Raw genomic sequence first — 21996 nt, 5'->3', positions numbered from 1 at the left:
CACTCCCCTCTTTTGTTCAGATCCTCTTTCTTCCTCCCAAAATGACATCAATCCATTTAGCTTATCAACATGCTCTATTTCTCTCATCTTTTTTAAAAAATTGGAGTATAGTTGACTTACAATGTTTCAGGTGTACAGCAAGGTGATTCAATTATACACATATATATATTCCTTTTCAGATTCTCTTCCATTATAGTTTATTACAAGTTACTGAACATAGTTCCATGTGCTATACAGGGGGTCCTTATTGTTCATCTATTTTATATATAGTAGTGTGTATATTTCTCCCATCTTTTAAAAACATTCTTGACCTTCCATCTCTCATCAGCTGCTGCCCCACATTTCTCTGTTCTGCTTGAAGCAAACTCCTTGGAAGAGTTGTCATATTTCTGTCTTAAGTTTCGTTTCTCCCGTTCTCTCTTACGCCTACTACCATCATGCTTTCTCTCCCTCCGCTTCACCAAAGCTGTTCTTAGACTTGCCACCAATGCACACCAAGGAGATAAATCCATCAGTCAGTTCTCAATCCTCATCCTGCTGGACCTGCAGGACATAGTTATTCACTCTCCTCCTAGAAACACTGTCCTTATTCAGTTTCCAGGAAACCAGGAACTCCTCCACCCTTTTTCTTGCCTCATTCCACTGGGTTCCTTCTCAGTATCTTCTATTACTCTCTCCTCTTCTCTTTGCCCTTTTAATGCTGGAGAACCACAGAGGCTAGTCTTTCCGTCTTTTCTCTGTTTATACTCGCATCATTGTTGGTATCACGCTAATGACTTCCAAATGCAAACCTCTATTCCCAAATGCAGACTAAATCCAGCCACCTGCCCACTCAGTGATATTTCCACTTGGAGGTCTAACAGACACCTCAAACTTGATTTCCAAAACTTCCTCCCTACAACTCTTCCAAATGGATAGCCTTTCTAACTTCAGTTGATGACAACTCTATCCTTTCAGTTGCTTCTGCCAAAGCCTTTGAAGCCTCCTTGATCCTTCTCTTTTCTCCCTCCCCTCAATACCACTTCCAGTCAATCAGGCAATCCTGTTAGGTCTGTCTCCAAGAATAGCCAGCATCTGACTACTTTTGACCACTTCCACTGCTATCATCAAATCTGCAGCCCTCTTATCTCTTTCAGTAGCCTTGTGATAAGTCTCTTTTGACATTTGCCATCCGTCATCTACTCTCAGCGTGACAGACAGAGAGCCTTTTAAGACAGAAATCAGAATGCCCTCTCCCTTTGTACAAAATCCTGCAATGGCTTCTTCCCTTTCATCCAGGGAAATTGCCAACATCCTTTGCACAGCTCCCAGGTCACGTGCTGATCTACTGTTACTTGTTGGACCTCATTTTCCACCACTCTGCTGTTTCCTCTCCCTGCTGCTGTCCCCCTGGTCTCGCTGTGGCTCCTCCAGCATGTACATGTCTTGGGACTTGCGCCCTAGGTGTGCGCTCTGTCTGGAAAGCTTTTCCTCAACATCTCTAGGTGCTACTTCCTTGCTACTTTCAAGTCTCTGTTCAGTCTTACCATCTCAGTAAGGCTTTCCCTGTGACTTCTCCTTAACGCTTCAATCTACCCTGATTTCGCCAGACTTCTCTTTTATTTCAGAATACTCATTATTTTCTAACTCACCATATGTATTTGACCTACATATTGTGCTTCATTTTATCTTCTACCTTCTGCCACTAAAATGTAAGTTCCACAGACATCAGGCTCTCTAAATATTTTGCTCACGGATGTACTAGATCATCATGGTTGATCCCAAGTACCTAGAACAGGGCATAGCATGTCACATGGCAGGTGCTCAGTGAAAAGTTGTTGGATTAATGAATGCATAAGTGAAGGAAGGAACAAAAGAAAAAGTGAATTTACCTGGTCTCCCTGAGCTACTTACTTGAAAACTCTTTCGCTGAGACTTCAAAAGAAATTCTTTCCCTAAAGTGGTATGCCTGACACTAAAAGCCTCTGGTATTGAGTCTGACTGGTTTCCCAATTAGAATGGGCTCCAAGAAGCTGAGAAATCCTCCCCCACATTATAGTAAAACAAGGCATGACTGCGCCGTCCACTAGGAGCTCTTACGCATGCTCTGGGGACATTATAATAAGAGCTTTCTGGAAGACGGAACTAAGTGAATGGCCTCATTTCAGGGTCTGATATAAAATCAAAACTCAGAGCAGGTTCATCTAAAGCCTGGCCAAGTTTCCTCTAAACCGGGCTCACGTGGAAAGAGAAACTAAGCTGATACATCATTTCAAATGGAAACTATGCAAAATTCAGTGGCTTCATGTGGTTTCAACCCCAAACCAGGTGGAACTTGAGGCTTTGGCAAAGGTTCATGTTAAATTCTTAACTGGGGAATGTAAATCAAGAGGGGGAAATGTTGGAGAAAAACAAAGTGAAATAAAACCTTCGGTTTTGAACAGTTCTGGAACCACAAACTTAAATCACTGCTCTTTAAATGTCATCTCACTCAGGCTTTAAACAAGTACAATTATTATTGTGAAAAATTTCCCTCAACAGTGAAGCAGCTTTTTGTTATCCTATATTAGAATTTCAGGGGTCCTACACATGTGTGTGGAGAGCAAATTATTATTTCCATCTGGTAGGTTGTGTAAGCAAAGAACAAAGATGAAAAGGTGACGTGCCAAAGGCAACTGGAGGAATGAGCCAGCATCATGTTCACCACTGAGCCCCTGAACCCACAAAACTGCTGCCTTTCATTGCAGGGAACCAGAAATACAGTCAAAAAGAAGCAAAAGGGAATTTTAAGAATCCTGTGGATCACATGAGATTGAGAATTAAAAGACTGTGGCTTTGATAATAACAATATTGTATGAAACCTGAGCTGACCTATGGAATAGTAATAATTTATCAGTAATGTGGTTTGTATGTGTGCATGCGTGTGTGTGTGTGTGTGTGTGTGTGTGTGTGTAAGATTGCAATACTTCTGAATTTTAAGGGCCCTTTAAATAATCAGGTAAAATTATTCTAACTGTAGGAAATTTCCCATGTCCAGAGATTTTAAGCATCACAGATTTTTTCATTGAGGTTTTTTTTTTAATTGAAGTATGTTGATTTACAATGTTGTATTAGTTTCTGGTGTATAGCAAAGTGACACACACACACATATGTATGTATTCTTTTTCAGATTCTTTTCCATTATAGGTTATTACAAGATATTGAATATAGTTTCCTGTGCTCTATGGTGGGTCCTTTGTTGTTCACCTATTTTATATATAGTAGCGTGTATCTGTTAATACCAAACTTTTAATTTATCCCTCCCCCTGATCCTCTCCCCTTTGGTAACCATAGTTTGTTTTCTATGTCTGTGAATCTACTTCTGTTTTGTAAGTGAGTTCATTTGTATCATTTTTTTCAGATTCCACATATAAGTGATATTATATATTTGTCTTTCTCTGTCTAAGCATCATTGATTTTTAAGAGACTTTCATAAATCCTGAATTCTTCCAGGTACAGATACTTCATTCTATACAACCTCTTGTACAGGGATTGTATTAAAATTTCAGAGAGAAATCTGTAACAAGAAAATGCAGAACTCTTTTCCTGCCCAATTTTGTGCAGTTTATAGCAGTTGAATGTAACTCTTAATTTATAAGTCTCCTTTTTGATCATAGAAAGAAAGCCAGATAGACGTTTGAAAGACTAACTCAATGCATCTTGCCATACAAATGAAAAACCACCATAGTCCCTTCAAAAGATTAAGGTAAAGGAAACTACAGTCTGGGTATTTATAATCCTGGCATAGACTCGGAGGCAGAAAAAAATCCCTGAATGCGGATAACTGCATTTGCCAACTTCATAGACCAAACGGTAAAACCTGCCGCCACTACTTAATTCTAGAATAACCTGTCATGACTGTCCTAAAGGTACCTGAGAACATGTGATCCCTGTTTCTGGATACTGGCGTGTTATAGCTGTAAAGAGCGTTAAGTAATCTTAACATAGGACTAGTTTACCCAAGCACTGATTGAAAGCTTATATGGAATTGGTTGTTTGACAGATTTTCCTCTGTTGCTTAAAAAAGCACATTACAGAAGCCCTCAACTATTTACATCAGTGTCTCAACTAGATACAGATACCCTAAATATTGTGGGTCCACTTAATAATAGTCATTCATTCTTTCATGCAACAGTGTTTACTGTGCCTGCTTTGTCCTAAGTCCATGTTAAGCATTGAATGAGACCATCTCATTGCCTTGAAAGGTCTCACTGACTAGTGGAGAGAAAACAGAACAAAACAAAACAACCCAAAAAGTCAAGTTTGCATACTAATGTGGTGGGACTCCTATTTCCAGTCAAGATGGAGTAGCTAGTACGAGACTAATCCTCCTGCTGTGAAGAGCCAGAAAACAAAATATATGCAGCAACTATCTAAGACATTGGACGATGAGCTGTGATCCATGAAGGGAGGGGACAGAATTAAAGTATGTCCCACTAGAGACACTTTAGTGGACTACAGCACAGAGAGGGGAACCCAAGCAGAGCTGAGGATAGAAAACTATTTGGGGGAAGCAAGGTGGAATTTGTGGGGTAGAGTAAAAGAGGAGAGGGCAACAAAGGGAAGGAGCTCCAGAAATCTGTATGGGATTCCCTTGAGTCCTTGGCTGACCACTAAGCTACAGGTGTGTGGGGTGAAGCTCCACAGAGCTGGGCAAAGGACAACTATCAGACAATGTACAATTACTAGGGGGCTGTAAGATGAACACTACATGTGACTGGGAAATACTCAAGTTCTGACCAGCCATAGTGGAAAGTACTCATTGAACACACATGGGGCATTCAGTGGGGACCTCAGAAAGGTCAAGTCTTCAGAGTAGTGCTCAACTAACCGTGAGTGTAGACCATTCTAGATAGGACCTAACACAACTTCAAAGCAAACTTTAAAAGATCCAGCTAATCCTCAAGTGAACTGATTGTCTGCCAGTGCAAAATCCAATATTCTTTAAACGAAAACACCAAAATGCAGACATTCAACAGTGCAATATTCACAATATCCAGCAGCCAATCAAGTATTACTAAACATGTAAAAAAGCCAGACAATGTGACTTCTAACCAGGAGAAAATCAGTCAATAGAAAGACAGAGATGATGGAATTAGTAGATGTGGACATTAAATTAGCTACTGTAAATATGCTTAAGGATGTTAAGGAAAGTGTGAACATAATGAAGAGATCAATGGAAACTATTTAAAAAGAACCAAATAGAATCTTGAGAACTGAAAACCATAATACCTGAAATGAAAGGCTTTTCAGAAATGTAAATGCTGGCTCTGTGATCTGTGGAACAATTTCCACATCAAGGAGTCTATAACATACATGTAATTGGAGCCTGAGAAAGGTCCCTGTAGAGCACAGGGAACTATATTAAATATCTTTGGAATAGCCTATAATGGAAAAGAATCTGAAAAATTATAGATATATATGTATGACTGAATTACTTTGCTGTACACCCGAAACTAACACAACACTGTAAGTCAATTATACTTCAGTTTAAAAAAAAGTTTTTCCCATGATAATACTCCTAAAGCATGTTTCCATTCATTGTGTCACCGACTCTCTTGACAACTGTTACAAGTACACCAGTGTACATTTTAAGTATGTAAATGAGGTATCATTACTGCTATTATTTGTGAGGTATATGTGCACGTCCAACTTCTGACTGGCACCAGTTTTCACAAGGTGCTGTGGTCCATGACTGGTTTCTATATGGCACCTGGTACACTGACTGTGTGGGTGTTGGTTGTGTGTGTGTGGTCTGTATTTAAGTGTATGGAACTAGAGGCAGACTAACGTTATGGGAACTTACCCACTTTATGCATTTCTGGTTTTTTTAAAATTTTCATGAATAGTACTAGCTAACATGCATAAAGTACTATATTGAGTTGGAGGCATTGTTCTAAGCCCTTTATACATATGGAATCATCTAATTCTCTAAACAGCTAAACAAGGGCAGTGTTATCATTTTTCAGATAAGGACACTGAGACACAAGGATGTTAAATTACACAGTTAACCAACAATAGAGCATGGATTCAAACCCAGGCTGCCCGGCTCCCAGATCTGTGCTTCCAACCATGACGTGACACTCTTTCCACCCACGACGTGACACTCTTTCCCATGCCACAATAAAGTAGAAAAAGACAGAGAGTTTTCCATTTTAAGAAGACAAGATCACTTTTGCTGGTGGTAAGTCTCGAACTTTTCCCACCGGCTCCCAAAGGTTCTTTGTACATGACTCTGACACACATCACTGTGTACATTTTCACCCCCACGAAGGCCAAATAGCTCAGCCCAGTGAGTACCAGGCAGATGCACTGTCTTACTGTCAACATGAGTCAGGAAGAAAAAAACCCCAATGTTTTGATAGTTAGAATCATTGTCTGTCTCATTTAGGAGTTGGTTGTCCCTGGAACAGCTATTCATACATATATACACAAGTCACACCATACAGACTCTGTCTCAGTACTTCCATAACCAGAGGGAAAGCTCTTTAATGTAAGATGGACTTCCCAACGAGAAATGTAAATGACGTTCCTCTCCTTTCACCCGGAAGCAACATTTCAGCACTTACAAAGTACTAAGCTGATGCTGTATCTGACATTTGAAAGAAATTCCTCTATAAATCAATGCTTAGGAGTGGAAAAAGCAACGAGAAAACTGAGCATTTCCCTGAGAGAAGGGCAGTCTTATGACAAGTCCTGACAGAGGGCAGAGGATGTCATCTTTTTCTCCCTGGCCTCCATCTGAGGAATGCAGATGATGACAATTTCTCAATCCATTTCAGTACAAGCGGGAGCCAATTAACTAGATATGAAAAGCAATAGCGCCCATCCCCAGTGAGTTCATCTTACACATCTTTTTTTCCAATCATAAAGATTACTTGGAGTCAATCCTTAGCTGAATTTCAACAACTATAAGTGCATAACACAGTAGGAGCTAATTTTTTTTCGCTTCTACTTTTACTGCTTCAGCCTGTAAAGATACTTCATTTTGAAGCTTTTCTTAAAAAATGCACTGAATACGTAGTCATAATCCGAGTGATTCTATAGCCTTCCATCTTTGCAAAGCATTTTTGAATTCTTGCCAAACATCAAAAATACACACTGGGATTAGTCTACTGGCAGAGGTATAAAACGAAAAGAACAAGGAGGGAGAAATAAGGGGCTGGGAAAAGCACATTCTGTTGGGAACTAATGATGACCATGCAATACCTTAGCATTTTAATATTACGGCAGTAGCAGCAGGTTGTGTTTGAGCGATTCTGCACATCTGCTTTCTCCAAAGGCACTTTTACATCCTTTATCTCGTATTTACAGCAGCCCAGTGAGGGAAGGGAGACAAGGATATTCTAACTGTGTGGAAAGTACATGGTAAACAAAATGCCTATAATGGGAACCAACTCTCAGCGCAGGATCCTTTGGATGGCAGAATTTTGCGACGAGTTATACTCCGGCATACTTCTCATCAGGAGAGATACTCTGAGTTTCTATGCACTGACTGCGCTGGACTGGCTGCTGATCCTCCCATGGCCACTGTCATTGCTGGGCATCGCCCTGTCTGGCCAGACCAGACTCCTACAAATACTGTAGCATGGATTTTATCTGCTGGGGCATTCTTACTTCATGTAATAAATAAATATATTTTAATGCAGAAAATGAATCCAATCTTTTCTTGGTAAAACTGTCAAAGCAAATAATGTTTGAATTAATGCTATGGTAAATCCTCTTGTAAGAAGCCATGCCTGATTTGCTTGCTTTGTAAATAGTGGATTTGCTTAAATGCTTGCATTTTAGCTGCCACTGTCAACTGGCTATCCCGAATGGACTTAAATTATTTTTTTTAAACCTACTAGAAAATAAACAGAAAATAAAACCCTGTCTTGAAAACTTGGGAACTTCGGATGGTGCTGACCATTTATTTGGAAGTATTTTGCTTACTTCAAACATTTTTAAATAATGATACCCTCTCAAAAAGGCCCTAAAGCCTAATTACCTTCCAATTAAAAATACAGGAAGCAGAAATCACCTCAGTTCATGTTAGAATCCGCCCCAGATAAAACTCTTTCAAAATGTGCCTCTTTCCATTTCGACAGCCACAACCCACAGCAGCGTCCAAACACTTCTGTGGCGTCTGTAGCATCACCTCCCCTGCTCCCTAGATTGCCACACGAGATTCCTTAGTAATCAGAGAGCAAAACCGTAAAACAAACACGAACTCCCACTGTAACCCAATTTTACTTTTCCATCTTTGTATATTCTACAAGAGACAGAAAGACCTTGTCCTGGACTGTCTCCATGCACCTGAAGACCAGTGGCTTAGTAAAACTGAACGTTAAGTTTTGCAAAGTCTCTAAACTGCAAATGCCAGTGTAAAAAGGTTACAGTGTTCCAGTTCTATTATAAACACTCATTCAGCAAAAATATCCTAAAAAAAAAAAAAAAGGCCTCCGTCAATGACTTATTTGTTTTAAGCCCTATTAATGCAATACAACAGGATTTGACCCTATCACCTAATTATTCCAGGGGTGACTTCTTAGAAACTCTAACCTTCATTTGTAATTGTGATGCCCTCTTGTGAGATCCAAGCAGATGAATGAGGTTAAGTTAGGACACCACTGAGAGAGTGAACCTAAAATTGAATGTATCTGCCACCAGCGGCATGAGGAATTCAAGAGTCACTTAGATCAAATGCTTCCTCTGTAAGCAGAATTAATCAGTCCTAAAAATGTCTTAGCATGGTACAAGGCAGTATCTCTCTTCAGGAAGTGCCAACTTCATGCTGAGAAATACATTCTGTCTTAACTTCAGAACACCATTCAAAATTATCCCACAGAAAAGGACACCAGCTTAAGAGATCTGGCCTGATACCAAGCTGCATAGTTACACTTTGTTCCTTGAAATTCACTGTGTTGTAAATATCTGGACTTTTTTTTTTTCTGTTCTAAACTGTGGCTAAATGATCTTACACAAATGTTGGGAACCTAGTGTAAGCCATTTTTTAGCATTGGCTGAAATGATTCTGCCCTTCTTATCTGTCTCAAAGATGTCTTGGGGGCTATCTTCATGTGAACAGGGTCCTTAGACCCCTCCTGAGAAGCATTACCACAAAGTAATCTCTTGTAACACTTATGGGTCTGGGCATAGAACAAGACCATTGTGTGTGACCTGATTTCATTTCAGCGAATGTCCCAGTAAAGAATGACATCATCCTATTCTTTTTCTTTCTGATGGTCACTTGTGCCTGTCCCCGTCCCCCAGCCCTGACCCTCATCATAATTAAACTGCTTCCCCCCTCCCATTCCTCACTCCTCATCCCCATGAGAATCGCTCTTTTGCTCTTAGCTTCCTGCCTGAATGTATCACTACGGCAAGAGCCCAGGGTTTCCCTCTGGTCAATCAACAGTGCTGGAGTTTGCTTCTCTGCTGTACGAGACAAAGCACTATTCTGTTGGCAGCCAAAGCACACTGCGAGGGCCATCTGCTGGGACAGCTCTCAGTCAGATGGGAATGGAGACGAGCCAGCTGAAGGCGGCAGAACGTTTCTCAGCCCTTTGGAGCTTGGTTTTCCTTAAACACAAACTTGCCGGCTTTGAGGATGTATTGTCTTAAACAGATCCACTCAACTACGTACATGCCATGTGTGCACACTTGTATATCTGTACACACTAACACTGGCTTTGTCACTTTGATGTGTATTGAAAGACTCACATGTGAAAGTATTTAGTTTCAGATGGATGAAAGGATGATGCAGGGGAAGCCACCATTTTAAAAACAGGCGTGAGAAATGCAACCAGAGCGAGCAGCTGTGTGAAGGAAGGTACTGACTGCAGTGTTTTGAGTACTTCTTTATTATAGAGAAAAAAGCACAATCAACTGATGGCCCATCTCCGTGTAATGGAACGTGGTGCATGAATTTAAACTAATGATGAAGACAAGGCAGAAACTAAACTGTTTGGGTAGAAAGGTAGGTGAAAAAAAATCAGAATAAAATTGTACATTCTCCAAGTTTCCAACTACATAAATGTTAGGTAGTACCGTACAAAATTGCTGCCTTTGTAGTCAGAAAAAGTCCAATAGCAGCAATTTTCTAAGATTCCACATAGCATATATTCACATAGAAAAGATTTATGGGCTTGGGTTAAGCATGTGTGTGTTTTTTAACTTCAAAAAAAGTTCCTATTAAGGTAGCCATTATACTGCATTTACAACAAATACATGGTTTTAACTGACATTAGGATTCTGTGTAATAAATTGCCCTCTTTAATGAGAAATGTTAAGGGTAAGAGTGGTCACAAAGGAAGTCTGCTTCTGAGCATGCCCAAATTCTTTATAATCTGCAGCAAGTTTTAAATGCTCTTGGATACCAAGACGAGGATCATTTTAGTGGTTTTTTTAGGGTCCACATCTGAAATTGATTCTTTGAAAAGACATTGTTTACTATTACAGTCTATGGACAATTTTTAAAAAATACTTAAATTAAGATACTGAGTATAACTGAAAAAACAAAAACAAACAAACAAACAAACAAAAAAAAACAAAAAAAACAACAAAGTGCCAAGGAGGCACAGCTAAGGCATGCTTGAGATAGCATTTTCCATCCCAAATAAGCATCAAGAGGTCTAGGAAAGGTCTTAATTTCCTTCCAAACAACACAGTTGCCATTCTAAGTTATCCCATCTGTGTGCACCAAACCTGGTCTGACAGCGTAGTTTTTGAGTCCAGAAGGTACAATAGTGGCCATTCAGATTTTGGCAGGTGTATTTCAAGCTGAAAACCAGGCTCCACTAAAAATAACAGTCTGTTCCACAGGTGTGAACATTTGTGAAAAGAGCCCTCAAAATCTCCCCCAAGCTGTGATGTTAAGTTGTCCTTTGGGTGTCTCAGTATATGTAAATACAACCTATCTCTCCTTGGAAAAAGAGCAAATCTTCCGGCAATCGGACAGCCAGAAGATGCTTTGGGCAGCCTCTGAGATTTGCTTCTACCTTCTCCTGGTTCTGTTTCTTGCATTATGTGCTTTGGAGGTAATGCCAAATTCAATGAACTGCAGGTAAGCAGTTCTTAAAGCTGGAAAAATAGTAAATGAAAGGACTTTATACCCCAATGACACAAACAGAGAGGCCATCAAAAGTGCACAGGGCAGCATTCTGAAGCCCTAAGACTCATTAAAATGGTCCTTATTTTCTAAACCAGATGGCTTGCACACATACAGAAAGGACCTATTTCTTTCCACAAAATTTGCCAGGTGGGAGGACTGTGCCCAGGTGAATACAGATGCGGCCACGGGAAGTGATCAGCTACCAACCTAATCCAGCTCAAATGATGGAGGAGGAGGGGCACAGATCTCTGAAGCCGGCAGCCAGTCAGACTTTGAATTTGAATTTTCCAGTCCGAAGACAGAAAAAGCAGACTGGAGCCTGCTCTAACAGGGGTTCTGCAGATTTAGAGGAAGTAAGTGTCATACATGTTAAATCTGAGCAAGTAATTCTAACTTGATCCAGTATTTGAGTCAACACATTTCTATTTTCTCATAATAAGGCTACGCTGAGAAATAAAAGGATATAATACTAAAGTGGTGAAGTTACCCGTTAAAGGGAGAAAAAGTGTGAAATGAAAGATCACAGGACAGATAATAAACAACTCAGTCTCCCCGAAAAGTGGCCTCTTCATAGCACAAAAGAGTCTGAGATGGACGCTTTGCAAAATCAGGTCTTCAGTGACCTCTTGGGAAGACATAGGGTGGCCTCCAGCATGAAAGGTTTTCCAGCCTCTTCTATAGTTAATTTTGAATGGCATGCTACTCAAGGTCAATCTCTTTCTTTCCTACAGAAAAACTGATGCATTGGACTAGACGTTCACAGAAAAAGGTTTCGCAAACTGACTCAAGAAGATGAAGAAGCTTTAAGAAGTCACGGTTCTACTGTTTATTGAACTTACTCCTAAACATGTCTTTTTTCAGTTTTGGGGGAATATTTTCCTCTCCCATTTGGAGTTTTGAAGTAAGGAGACCTAAACTTCAATTTGTCTTCTCTTACTGTTGATTTAACTTATGAATAACCAGCATCCAATACATTCCTGGTGAGACCCCAGACCCACCTGCAGACAAAGCTCTGAAAATTATAGAAGAACTGCCAGTGCTCATGATTTTCTGTCAAGGAACTAAGCTAACCCAGTCTCCCATACACTTTTAGCTATTCCCTTATTCCCTGGCCATTTGTAGTATGAAGACAAAGTGTTTAATTCAGTAAGTATTAGAAAGACAAGCTGGAGAAATCAACCCTCAAAAGACAAACCTGAAATTCAGGTCACACTTGGAAGATTCTGTTTTGTTTGAAGTTCATGAGTTTTTTGGTGATTAAAAGACTTATCCCAAGGCAACCTGGGCTAACACAAGATTCAGAATGGAAGTCAAGCAAAGGGCAATGATTTTGAAGAGCTGCAATTTGAAACCAGGAGGAACTCAACAGTTTCCCTGTTTGTTTTGGTTGAGGGCAAAGTGGAACAACTTTCAATGTTGACATTTAAGAAGAGACTCATGGGGTCTATAAATGCTTATGAATTAACACCCCTGGGATGTTTTTTGCAACCAATGTTGTATTGCTGGGGTGGGTCTCGGTAGCTCGCCCTGGCCTCACAACACTCTTGGCACTAATGTATCTGGCCAAGGCAAGAAACTGTGAAGTCAAACTGTGAATGAGACAGCTGACATCTGCAGTTTTCATGCCTGAAACTGTGGATGTCTGGGCATAGCTGGCCGGCCATCAACAATCTCTCAAATCCCTGAGCTTCCTGAATAGCCCATGACATGTTGATAAAGTTACACGATTCTTTTGCTGGTTCTTTCATCATCCTGAAGACTAATTTCATGAAATGGCTCTGCTACATTTAAGGTCCCCTTTAGCTCTCAGTTTCTCATAATTCCCCATCCACGAACCGTCCCCCTCTTCAAGTGACATGGAGCACTCAGGTTTAATTACCTGATAATCAAGTTTAATCAAGAGATAAATATTTGATACGAGTACCTTTGAAGATTTTCTGCAATCACTCTGCCTTGGAGAGCCTGCATGTCATTTGCTAAATTCACTGTCCTCAGATGATGGTGGCTGGCCGTCAGCACCTAAGACAGAAGACAGCAAAGGTGCCATCAGCGGCATTTTATCAGTGATTTATCTTTCAGATCACGCCCTTTCACACCTTCAAAGGAGGACGGCGTTAGGAATAGCTTTCGCCAAATTTCATCCTGATTGAGTTTCTTACAGTTGTTCCAGGAGACTTTGAACCATTGTGGGAAGAATTGGTCCTTTCCAAGAAGTTTCCATTTGACTTTCTCTTCATTGAGGAAAAGACTCTCCATTAGGGTCATTTCACATTATTCTCTGACTGGATTTCATAAAGCCAATAAAAAAAGAGTTTCTTTTTAAAGGTGTATAAAGTGTTTTGAGTTTAAAAGTTGAATGACATCTAATTTCAGGTTATGAGACCTATTTTAAAGGAACATGTGCAGAATCATAAAATCTTCTCAAGTGACTGCAAGCTATTATTTGAAGAGCAGCAAAGTAAGCAAAGTGGTTAAATTTGTTTCTATTCTGCATTTATGACAGTTGAAAAAATGTAAGTGACTAAAATCAACTTAGCTACTTTGAATAAGAGGAAACACCCATTTTAATGCATTAAGTATTTGATGAAGCAATCTTGCTGCCAAGAATAGCACATTTTAACGTATACACACTACATACAAATGCGGATATGATACATAAAATAGAAACAGAAAGAGACCTAGTACATATGTCTTACAAGGAAACATAAGTTATAAGACATAGAAGCTGTAAGAACAGGAAAAAGATGCACCCTATTTAACAACTCAAAAATCTCTTTTACATTTAAGAATATTTCTCTTGCCCATATAATAGTAAGGCATTTCATTCGGAGCTTTCTTACCTCTTCACTAGTAAATAATCTCAGAATCTCAGAGGTAACGGGTGCAGATTACTTCAATACAATAGACCTGGAATCTCCTTGTTTGGAACTGGCCCTTTTGACTCTGGTTAAATGTGGGCAGTCCCAGACTCTCTTTGTTCTGGAAGCTTCACTCTCACAGAGACTGCTGCCGCAGGACCTTCCCGGAGCTGGCCTTCCGTTGCAGGACTCTTCCTCCCAAGCTGCCTTTCCCTTATCACATCTCTTTCCATCCCCATCAGAAGACCAACTCCTCCACCCACTGACGCCACCCTCCGTGATCTGGCACACTTTTGACCAGTCGGCTTTTTGACCACTCCCTTGTACTCATCCTGGGAGTTGGTGAGTTCGAGAACTTTGATATTTTCTGTTTCTGCGTCTCTGATAACATGACAAATGATTATAAGCATTATGCAGATCTCCACTTTCTCAATATGCCGGGAAGACATAGAAAAGTTTGTTTATAATTATGCATGGCACCTTGCGATCTCCCAAAGTAAAAGTTGACGTTTGAAAGTGAGGCTACAAGGATCTAGCTGTGGTCATGCTGGACTAGCCGAACGTCAAAACAACAACATCCTTTCCGCGGTTGTTCTGAATCTAACTGCTAGGAGAAGCGGACCCTGGAATCTGCATATCCTGAATTCCAGGCTGCAGCATCCACTGGCCGTGTGACCTTGAGCGAGCTACTTCATAGAGAATATGCCTCAGCATCCCCTTCTGAGAAAGTGAGGATTAAAAAGAGTATCGATTATCCCATAGGGCTGATGTGAGGGTTACATACAAACATCCATGTGAAAAATTCAGAGGAGTACGTGGCCCATCACAAGCACTCAATAAACATGGCAATCATTATTACTTGCATAGGACTTTTTTTAAAGCCCTTAATAAAGATATAATTTTCCTTGCAGTGGTAATTTGCTATCAAAAGACATTTTCATGGCACGAGACCAGAGTTTTCATAAATTTTGTAAATGGAGACTTTGCTTTGTCATCATTAAAATGATAATGTGTGGGAAATAGTGAAATATTTAAGTGCTATTAAATTAGTGTCATAATTTAAAGGCTGTGAAAGAACAGAGGCAGGCATTTATACCTGTGTGGTATGTGTATGCATGTGAGAGAGCAATACCTCTGTTGTGCCGTATAAAGTTTTATTTGCCAGAGGAGAGCAGGGTGATGCCCTAGTTCTTGGTTCCATAATCTTGACACCAGCAGATGGATTGCCTGGATCCTTGCTTCTTTTATATGTGCCAACTTGTAATAATTCATTAGAAGTGGAGAATGAAATGTGCAATAGAAATTTTTAATTAAAGTATTTCTCTCCCTCCCTCTCTCTCTCTCTCTTTTACAATTTCATTAATGAACACTTGGTTAAAACAAACTTATATTTTTAGACTCAGCAAAACAGCATCCTCTGGAAAATCAAATTAATATTTCTAGTTTTGACCAATTCATTCTATTCCCACCAATAGAACATTACTGGTTTACGGTTCTGTTTACATTTAAGCGGCAATTTATTTTGGATTTTCAATGATGTAATTGTATGTGTATTATTGTGGATTTATAGTTATATAAATATAATTAAAGTAATTTATATCTGGTTCTTTGGGGGTATAAATAACCGTCGGGGTGGGGGGTGAAATAACCATTACTTATTTCAGTAACAGTTTAGTAGATAATGATGGAAATCAGTACGGGGACTCCGTGGTCCATTGCTCAGGTGGACAAGTGCTTCTGGACAGCATGCACCAGCCTGGCTTCCTCGGGGTCCTGGAGTGAGATCCTCTCATACTTTCACTTCTGCTAGAAAAGTTTACCTTTAACTCCCTCCACATAGTAAAATTCTAAGCGCCCCTTCAGGATCAGCTGATGACCTCAGTTTTCATTTCTCTCTCCTTCCAGAACTCCTGTACACTCAAAATCTGTGCCCCCCAATGCAATGTTTAGTTATGCAGTCTCCGCTGCTGCCTAGACCAGTGACCTTGTCATTTCTCTGGTCAGGTCTGAAGGTGAGTGAGAGCTGTACCTCGGGCTCTGTCTACATTCGGTGCAGTGGTCATCCTTTGGCCCCAGAGCTCCTGTGCACTGACTGGGCATCGCTGTGCAGTCAGGATCTGAGTCACACATTGACCCTTGGTTTGCTTGGGAGTTTACCCAAATTTTGGTTAAATACATCTAAACTGAGACCCTGAAAGGCTCCTGAAGCAAGAAAAAATGGCCAGCTCACAGCCCTAAAGCTGGGCCACACAAACCTGAATGGAGCAGGGAACCTTTGCCTCAGCTTTGGGTCATTTTGTCCTTTCCTGTTCTTAAGTCAGAATTATAATATTTCGAGGAAGCAATGCAGGAAGACTCAGATATACGTGTGTGTGTTTAGGGAGAGTGCAGAGGAATTTCGGTTTCTCTGTTCGTAAAATAAAAGGTAAGACTGGAAGACTTCCCAATCTCCTTCTGCTCTAAAATTCTATAAAACGTTGGTACATGTGTCCATTAATTTGACATTAACATCCACAAATGAGTGTGGGTGTGTGCCAGAATTCCACCTGCTGGTAATATGTCAAGAAGTTAAGCTCGATAGTTTAAGAGCTGTACTTTAAAAGTTTGGTTTGGTGTCCCCTCTGTATTAGTGTGTTATTACACTTAGCGCCCAGGAATCCATGCTGGAAAGCAAGCAGATGATTGAACTTAACTCTCCTGGCTTTCTCAGTTGTTCAGAAACGGAGCCTGCATTTCCTGGCTCTCAAACTTCATAAACTCATCAGATTTTGCTGCAGAGAGATGTCATTAAAATAACAGTCCTCGGTGGAAAACACTAGTACCATTCATAGTTAGTGAAATGTTGAAACAGTAACTGATATTTTCAACCTATGCATTGGAGGCATTTCTTTATACTGTATATGTATGTGCATGTGTTCAGAGAGATGTGTCAAATGTGTGTTTATCCTCCTTAAGCAGTTGTCCTTTAATTGTCTCCTAAAAGTGGCTTTAGTCTTGTTGCTGATGTGTCTTTCTCTTTGCTTCCTGCACCTTGGAAGGTTGTAACTGGTTCCAAGCTGCTTTCCCCAAGGAGTTATTGAAGGGTTCAAAATGTCCTCATTAGAAAACTTACACAGGAACCACACAAGTCTTGCCATTGTGGACGGTGCACGCACGTGGGGCTGTTACTTCATGTACAATGACTTGAGACCAGAAAACATGTGAACAGGAAGCCAAACCCAAGGGAGAGCTGGGGCGCTTCCAGCTTTCCACGGAGCACAGAAATGAAGCTGAAATTCAGCAGCGCTGCTCTGGCCTCAGGCGTCTGGGGGATGCACAGCTGCACCCTGTCCACTCTTCAAACGCTGTGCAGGAGAGCATGGTGGCTCAGGGCAGCCCCCAGCCTGGAGTAAATCATCATGTCAGCAAACCCAAAAAGACTGTGAAGTTAGAGCCCTTCCCTGTGAAGCCAAGACTTTAAATGGCTTGAGTAGCCTAAAAGGAGAATGGCCAGCACCATGTATGGAAGCTCAGGATGGTCCTCATACTTTCAGTTGCGCTCATAGGAATTCCCCCAGATAGATCTTGCTCCTTCTTTAAATAATAAACTTTCCCATGAAGCAAGCTCATCTTACTCTAAATATATTTGGTGATTATTTTGTATAACTGAGATAGTAACAGCTCCTTCTGGGGACTCCTTATTTTTCTTATTATTTTTTTAATAGTGGAAGCATTTTAGCAGAAATAGAAACCTTTCTCATCATTTCAAAAACCAAAGATTAATTTCTGAGGTTGGGGGATCTGAAATGAGCTAACAGAAGCCGGAAGGGCTTCAGATTATAACCAAATCTTATCTTCCTGATGAGTGATAAAACTCTTTCTATTTAGAGGTGAAAAGAGTTTCTTAAACCTGCTTTTAAATGTGTTGATACAGTTTACCCACCAGGAGGAAATACTATACGACTTTGTGAGATCAGCCATGAAGGCTGGGCCTAAGCCCCTTTCGTAGTAAATGGCCTTTGCTCTGAAGTTCAGGTGGGGTAAGAGCTCTGAAATCCAGGAAATCCGATAGAGGCTTTGCCACAGAAGATTAGAAAGGGTGAACGGGTATAAGAAAATGAAGGTTATCAAGTAATCAGACCGCAAAGACTTTAAGTCGCAGCTTCCTGTCTGCTAATCAGATTCTTTTCTATTCATTCTCAATGTTCAGATTTTTCCAGTTGTTATCTTTAAAAAATTTACCAGCGTGATGCACCTTTCCTTTCCATTCAAGTCAACGGGAAGAACTTCTCGCTGAGCCTGAAGGGGGAGGAAATGTTGGTAGGGTAAATCATGGCCAGGTAAGAAATCTCCCCCTTTGCTTTAGTCTTAGACGTGACCTCTTTTCCTCTAGTCTCTGAGTGGGTCCCCAGTTCAAGGGAAGTGACAAAGCCTTTCTAAGGAAAGGGCGGCTTCTTGATAAGTATAAATTCTTCATGAATATGTGTTCTTTATGAATAAATATGCTACTCACCCACGGACCTTTTCCCAAGTCTCCACTCATTTCCAAAGGTGCAGAGGAAGTACACGTTTCTCTCTTTGGGGGGGTATATGTAGTTACCGGCCAGCCTGCGCTAGACACGGCCTTCCTATTGAAAGTGAATGGGAAAGCATTTCACTCAACCGCAGGGATACGAGATGAAAGCTCAGAGCCCCCTGAGCCCGGATGCTGACCTTTCTTCTGGGAACTGAGCATAATGGGGAGAGCCTGGTTCTATGGTCCTTTGCTAAATTTCCAAGACAAATCTGGCAATTTTATACTTTTCAAAAATGACTTTGTATTTTATTTAATGTAGTAGCTTAACCTCTCAATCCAACATTACCCCAGCTAACTCAATTTTCTTCTATTAACTTGTGCCTCTTGTCTTATGGTATTCCATTACAGCTACCTAGTTGCCCAAGCTTAAAAGTAGTTTTGTAGATGTTTCCTTTCTCTTCATTCCTTCATTTGGTCCCCAAGTTGAGAATGTTCCACCTTCTAAATATCTCTGGAATCTGTGCCCTATTGTCCACCCACACTGCTCAGACCCTCCACGTTTCTCACTGTACAAGGCAATTGTACAGTGAGAATTTAATTGGTCTCCTAGTTTATAGCATTATCATTCCCTAGGCTCGTGCTCAAGCCACATTCTATACTGGATAGTAGGCAACCTATATAAAATCTTCCTAAAATGTAAGTCACGTCTACCCTCTGCCTTCTCAGCCCCAAGCAAAGTCCATCCTTGCCTCTCTCTTGACTACAGAGTATTCCTGAAAGTGCCAGATCTGGGTGAGGTCAGGACCTTGTGTTGCAGTGCATCCATCACTGAGGTGGGATTGCTACAAACAAAAAACCCAAATAAACAAAAATAGTCTATTGAACCAAATAATGTCTTTGTGTTGTTGTTGACTTACATATCAGCCTAAGCTTTTTATATTGACGTGACCTATAAAGTGAACTTTGTTTGGATCCTGAGCTGGTCCCCAAAAACTCATGAGCACGAGTTTGAGTTTTACCTGAGTAATGGGTCTAAACATCTCAGCACGAAGCAGCACAATATCCATGACTGGGCCCCTGACTAAATCTCTAGCCCCGCCCCGCCACCCCACCAAGATTCAACACCCCAGCACCAACTGAAACCAGTTCCCCAGGTTTTCTCACATATTCTGTTCTCCAGTGCTCTCCCCTTCTGGAATGTCCTTCCACACCTCAGGCTAATCCTTTAAAACTCACACAATCAACATCATCTCTGTAAATGTTCTTTTGACTTTCACAAGAGAGAACTACTCTGGCCTCAGTTCTGTACTTAATCTCAATACACTTCTATTTTTTGCAGGTGTTATACTGTTAAGAAAATTATCTGTTGTTTTGGTCTTTTTCTTCAGCATATGATCTCTTCCAGGACAGGATGTTACTCTTACTCACTTTGGGATCACTAGTGCTTAGCAGAGCATGCAATACGTAACAGTGTAACAGGGAAAAGCAAATCCGTCTCCATATTAGATCTGTTCCTTTAGCTTTAACCCCACGCTCTGTCTCTTCTGCTTAGTCATGCTGGTTCTGCACCTTTTGTAAAAGAATGTTGCCTGTAGCCTGAAATAGACAGTGTAGCCTATTCTCAAGGCTCTGACCGTTAAGCTTCTAATACTTTTCATTCACATAGAGATAATTTACAGAACTGAGAGTAACATTTATCTTGTTAGAGGTTTACAGGAACATCCTGACCTCACCTACAGGGGACAGCTGACAGAACAAAGGATTCCAACACTAGAAGTCTACAACAACCAGCCACACCTCTTCCCCTTTTAGTATAGAAGAAGCCTGAATTCTGACTTGGGTAAGATGGTTCTCTAGGACATTAGCCTGCCATCTTCTCCATTTGCTGGCTTTTCAGGTAAAGTCATTATTCCTTGCCCCAACATCTTGTCTCCAGATTTATTGTTGTGGCGAGTAGAATGAGTTTGGACTTGGTAACAGCAGATGCTCAAAAAATGAACTGAATCAAAGATGAAAAAAATAAGGGGAAAAGCCCTAAAATTGACTGAAACACTGCTATTTTCAGACACTGTGATAGATATTTTACATATATTATTTCTTTTAGTCCTTTCAACAATCCTCTCATTGGGGTAAGTAGTATTGGTCTCATTTTATAGATGTGAAATCTGAGGTTGAGAATTTGAAAGATCTTGCTGCTGGTCACATAACCAAGCAATGGGAAAACCAAGCCTCAAATCCGGATGCCATCAGAGTTTGTGTTCTTTCCACTGTGATGGAGTACGCCTTTGAGGCTAACGTTGAGATCATGTGACTGATCTTTGTAACTAAATTAACCAGAGTATAGAAGTCACTGTTGACAGCTCACTTTTACATTTAGGGATAAAAGCAACAAGAATCCAGTCTTATTTTCAACTTCAATTATGCCTTAAATTTTCTTAGAAGCCACAGGGAATTTTAAGTGGAAATGGCATTTAAAGGGAATTTTAAAAATGGACATAATTTTATGTTTCCCATGTTTGTTGAATAAATAATGAATACATAGCTCTGTTGCATTCCGAAATCTGATATGAAATCTTTCCACTCGGTCTATTTTGGATATTATATTACCATGTAAATACTGAACACTAGATAGTTAAAACAGATATGTAAGAGTTCAGGATGATTGAATATATGTATATATTTACATTTAATTAAACAAATCCATACATTTAAGTGTCCTGAACTCTTATACACACACACACACACACACACACACACTCTCATATACACACATGATATGTGGTTTTCATATCTGTTTATCTAAAGGCAATCAAGTCAGTGGATTAATCACAGCACTCACGCAGAGAAGTCTTGCTCTTCTATATTATTGTCAATTTATATTTCTTAGTTTTCTTACCTGAAATAAAGACAATAATGCTCCATGTCTCATAATACCCCAACTTATAATCATGGTTTTAGAAATGCAGATTGTACAACTACCCAAAATAGAACTTTATTTTCTTGGCTTACTCAATTAGCGACTAGTACTTTCTAAGTGTTCTGAAATTGGATCTTAGTGTCACCCTACAGTTTTAAATTCACCTTTTGTTGAGAGACAATGTCTCAAAGCCCTGACCATCATCCCTGAGAAAAATACTCTGTCAGTTCAGGATCCTTCGCGGACACGTAGTTTAATTACAGGGCTTTGGGTTTTGCCAGTGCTTTTAGACATTTGTGTCCACTTTCCTTTACTATTTAGAACCTTCAGCTATGCAGTGAAAAACTTAAGAATTCACATGTCTACAGTATTTCATCAAGTTTATACAAGCCAGTGCAAGTTTCAAGCCTATACTGAAAAATGGGATTTATTTCATAGTGGGAAAAGAAACTACCAGCAATTATATTTGCCTGAAATTGTAGGGACTGAAAGCAGAGAAACTGAAGCTCAAAGTTGCTACATCGTTTCTCTGTGTCTAACAAGCAGGGAATACCCAGGGCTCCTTTGCAGGGTGGGGTGTGTTTAGGTGTGGAGAAGAGGCAGACACCACGAG

The 21996-nt window shown here is 40.3% G+C and overlaps 1 protein-coding gene across 7 annotated transcripts in view; it reads right to left on the bottom strand.

Moving 5' to 3' along the window:
* Positions 1 to 21996, bottom strand: part of SULF1 (sulfatase 1) — a 148957-nt gene that overhangs the window by 102949 nt on the left and 24012 nt on the right. For 3 of the 7 annotated variants that reach the window (XM_032470249.1, XM_032470252.1, XM_032470248.1), the window contains exon 2: positions 13038 to 13132. The exons of 2 other annotated variants lie outside the window; for them this stretch is intronic. The gene's annotated coding sequence lies outside the window, so the exon portion shown is untranslated. Of the gene's footprint in view, positions 1 to 13037; positions 13133 to 18463; positions 18579 to 21996 lie in introns of all 7 variants that reach the window. 2 more of the 7 variants (XM_032470251.1, XM_032470250.1) reach the window with 1 other exon arrangement.

Source organism: Camelus ferus, chromosome 29 (genome assembly GCF_009834535.1).
Source record: "Camelus ferus isolate YT-003-E chromosome 29, BCGSAC_Cfer_1.0, whole genome shotgun sequence".
Taxonomy (NCBI): Eukaryota; Metazoa; Chordata; class Mammalia; order Artiodactyla; family Camelidae; genus Camelus; species Camelus ferus.
This window is presented reverse-complemented; position numbering and strand designations above follow the sequence as displayed.